Source organism: Muntiacus reevesi, chromosome 11 (assembly GCF_963930625.1).
Source record: "Muntiacus reevesi chromosome 11, mMunRee1.1, whole genome shotgun sequence".
In the NCBI taxonomy this organism is placed as follows: domain Eukaryota; kingdom Metazoa; phylum Chordata; class Mammalia; order Artiodactyla; family Cervidae; genus Muntiacus; species Muntiacus reevesi.
Window position 1 is genome coordinate 14,367,944 of NC_089259.1, and position 4,602 is coordinate 14,372,545.

Consider the following 4,602-nt stretch of genomic DNA (forward strand, 5'->3'; position numbering starts at 1 on the left):
TGATTTGTGGTTATTTCAGATGCATTGAAACATTTGAACAAAGACAAGCTCTTAAACCATTCGGAAAGTTGGAATAGATCTGGCATTTGTGAAGGTGGCTGCAGACATTTCTCTCTGCTTAGAGAAGTTGTTGAGATCATCTTACTAATTGCCTGGAGATGTGTGTGGCCTCCCAGTCTGCAGCTCAGTAGAGGCGGGTGAATTTGGCTCGTTGAATTTGCTGGGCAAGGCAGCTTTGAGATTATGGAACACAGGTGGGACGCCATCAGGGTCTTGAAATTTTAGGACCCCCGCAGTCCTTCTTCCAGTGCCTGGTGTTGGCAGGATTCTTGGTTAACTGTTGGCTAGGCGGACACCTCTGGTTGTGATAAAACAACCAGGGGATGAAATGCAAACCAGGTTCATTATTTATTTATTTTTTTACTTGAACATATTTTCTAGGTGCCTGTCTTAACATTTGAAATAAATTCAGTGGTCTATTGAAAAAATGGAATTGGCAAAAAAAAAAAAGGAAGCCTTGTGGTCTCTGGTCCCCTGCCTAAGAGATCAGATGACACACTTTATGTGATCGAGTTCACGTGAAGGTCAGTGGGAGGAGCCGGCTGCTGGTGAACCTTAAATGCTTGGAGAATTCACATCCCACTGGATCCAGGCACCTGTTAGACACACTGGGCGTGGAATCCAGGCTATCTATTTTTAAAGGCACAGCTGAGAAAATCTGATGGTAAGCTTTTAGTAGATGACAGCTGCTCCACCCTGAAGCAGAGTATGGGAATAGAAGACAAAGGCAATGGATGGATCAGTTTCTTGCAAACTTGATGCAAATCATGGGACCAAGAGCCAAAACCTGGAAACTCCCTATGCCTATATGTCTCTTGCTGATATAATAATCTGTACAGTAGCTTACCACGGACTCAGGAGAAGAATGAGTTATATCTCAGTCTGCTGACCTGGGAAGATGTGCATGATATGCTATCATATAGAAAACAAGTTAAGATGTAGACTTCTATAAGTATATCATGAACTCATTGCTTAGAGGAAAAAGCATAAACTTACGTCAGTAGGGAATGGTTGTAAAGGTTGTGGATTAAGCTGCTCCAAAGAAAGAGGAACCAGTGGGATGAGTGTGTGTGCCCATGCATGATTTATTTTAAGGAATATGCTTATGTGACTGGGAGGCTGGCAAGTCTAAAACCTGTAGGGCAGTTACGCAGGACAGCAGACTGGAAACGCAGGCAGGGTTTTAGTTGTCTTTTTTCTTCTCTTTGGCTGTGCCATGCGGCTTGAAGCAGTGAATACACTGGACTGCCAGGGAACTCCCTCTGTTTTAGTCTTAAGTCAGGATTCTTTCTCTAGGAAACCAGTTTTTCCCCCCTAAGTTCTCTAACTGATCGAATGGGGCCCACCCATATCATGGAGTGTAATCTTTTTTTAAGCGCTTTTTAAAAACTTTTGTTTAATTTTTGGCCTTGTTCCTGTACGCAGGCTGTTTCTAGTCTCGATGAGTGGGAGCTTCTCATTGCGGTGCTTTCCCTTGTTGCGGAGCACAGGCTCCAGGGCTCACGGGCTTCGATAGTGGTGAGTCCTGGGCTGTGGAGCTCGGGCCCAGCAGTTGTGGGGTGCAGACTGAGCTGCCCCTCGGCACGTGAGATCTCTGAGCAGGGATGGAACCGTGACCCCTGCACTGGCAGGCAGACTCCTAGCCAGGGAGTCCAATGTGGAGTGTAATCCTAATGTCAGCTGATGGTAGACGTTATTCACAGCTGCACGTACCTTCATGGCAGCATCCAGGCTAGTGCTTGCCATATATCTGGGCACTGTAGCAAGGTCAGATTGACACAAAATTGAATCATCACAGGGTAGAAAATTATTAATATTTTCTTTATGCATAGTTGTATTGGTTGGTTTGAAAACTGATGTTTTGCCATTTAAAGAAAAATCTTAAAGAGGACTAATTTGGAATACAAATGGTCAAGGTACATATAAGTGAAGGGAATTGGGGGGAGTGAGAGTTGCAGTATATGTAATAGTCTACTTGTATTTTAACTATGTTTGTAAAGTATACCTAATGCCTGTCAAACATAAAATTGAGCTGAACGGTTAAATGGGAAACTTGTTTATTTCAGTTTTAACTACTTCCTGTTCCTCAGTAAACTTAGTACTTTTATAATTTAAAAAGTTTTTTAACTTCTTTTTTTTTTTTTGGACAGTGGGGGAAACCTCTAGAAGAGTGTATCATGTACACACTTAGCCTCTAAACTACACAGTATGTTATACAATTTTTAGACTTACTCTGACATAATGATATGCAGTTTCATTGTATTATATGGTTAGAGTGACTACTACATTTTTAAGAGGTTTTGCTTCATCAATTATAATCTTCCAAATAGATTTCTAAAACAACCCACAATTCTCTATGGAAAGAGAAGCTGACAAAATGTAAGCTGTTACCTCTGGGCTGAATGTATGTATGAGAATCCCAGTGATTCTTGACTTAAAAGTAGGTCTGCATCTAACAGTTAATGCCAGGGTTATGAACATCCAAGAACTGTTTCATTTTGAATTGTCACTACTTTACCTCTTTTTTTGGTGCAGGGGAGAGAGGGCTGTGTGACACCCAGGATCTTAGCTCCCTGACCAGGGATCCAACCTATGCCCCCTGCAATGGAAGTGTGGCATCCTAACCACTGGACCACCAGGGAACTCCTGCATCATTATTTAAATATTTATTTGCTTTTTTATTTATATGGCTGCACCGGGTCTTAGTTATGGCATGCAAAATCTTTAGCGGCAGCATGAGTGCATGCTTAATCGCTAAGTCGTGTCCGACTCTTTGCGACTCTGTGGACCGTAACCCACCAGGCTTCTCTGTCCATGGGATTCTCCAGGCAAGAATACTGGAGTGGGTTGCTGTGCCCTCCTCCAGAGGATCTTCCCCACCCGGGGATCTATCCCATCTCTTACATCTCCTGCAGTGTCAGGTGGGTTCTTCACCACGAGTGCCACCTGTCTTAATTGCGGCATGTGGGATCGAGTCCCCTGACCAAGGATGGAATCTGGGCCCCAGCATTGGGAGCGTGGGGTCTCAGCCACTGGATCACCAGGGAAGTCCCCCTGCGTCACTATTTTAATTTGCTCTACTACTTGGCGCTGTTTTAACATCATAATTTGCAGAGTGTTTGCGTGCATGTGTGCTCAGTTGTGTCCAACTCTTTGCAACCCCATGAACTGTAGCCTACCAGTCTCCTCTGTCCATGGAATTTTCCAGGCACGAATACTGGAATGGCTTGCCATTTCCTACTCCAAATTTGCAGAGTAGATAATACCAGAAATACTTGCCATGTTAAATGGAAGCAACCTACTAACGTTTGTTCACTACTTCTGGGAATCTTATGTGGTAAACGTTATCTTAAGGTCACCAAGGAGTCTGAGAATTGGGGTGAGAGTGCTGTGTGTGCTATTTCTTACTGAGCTCTTTATTAACCCAATTTCTCTTATGACACAAAGATTTGTCAGTGTTCAGTTCAATTGCGGTAAAATATGCATTTAAAAATTTGCCATTTTAATCATTTTTAAGTGTATAGTTCTATGGCATTAAGTACACCATCATCCATCCCCTTAACTGTCCCATCTGAGCTCTATACCCATTAAAGGGACTGAACTCTATACGCATTAAATAAGTCTGCATTTTCTCCCCTCCTCCCAAACCTGGCAACCCCCATTCTATTCTCAGTCTCTAGGAGATCTTCCATGTTTTAGCATATTCACAATTTCCTTCCTTTTAAAGACTGAATAATAATTTTGTTATGCATATATGCCACGGTTTGCTTATTCATCCATCAATGAACACTTGGGCTGTTTGCATGTTTGAGCTGTTATAAATCATACTGTTATAAATATGAGTGTACTAATGTCTCTTTGAGACTCTGCTTTCAGTCCTTTTGATTATATACCCAGAAGTGGAATTGCTGGATCACACGGTAATTGTATTCTTAATTTTTTGAAGAACTGCATACTGTTTCCCATAGGGGCTGTAATCTTTGACATTCTCACCAACAGTGCCAAAGGGTTCCACTTGATCCACATCCTTGCTGACACTTCTTGTTGTTGTTGTTGTTTTTTTTTCTTTTTAATGGTAACTATCCTAATGGATGTTAGGTGTTATCTCATTGTAGATTTGATTTGCATTTCCCTAAAAATTAGTGGTGTTGAGTCTCTTTCTTTGCTGTTGTTGTTGTCCATTTGTATATCTTTGGAGAAATGTCTGTTCAAGTTCTGTACTTTGTTTTGAATTGGGTTGTTTGGTCTTTTTATTGAGTTTTAGCAGGTCTCTATGTAATTTTAGATATTAATCCCTGATGAGATATATGATATGCAAATCTTTTCTCCCATTCTGTGGGTTGCCTTTTTACTCTTTGAATAGTGCCTTTTGCTACACATTATAAAACTTAATGAAGTCCAGTTTGCTTCTAAGGGCTTTATTGCTTTAAGGTCTTAAATTTAGGTCCTTGGTCTATTTTTAAATTTTTATATATACTGTTAGATAAGGGTCCAACTTCCTCTTTTTGTATGTGGATATTTCAGTTTCCCTAGTACCATTTG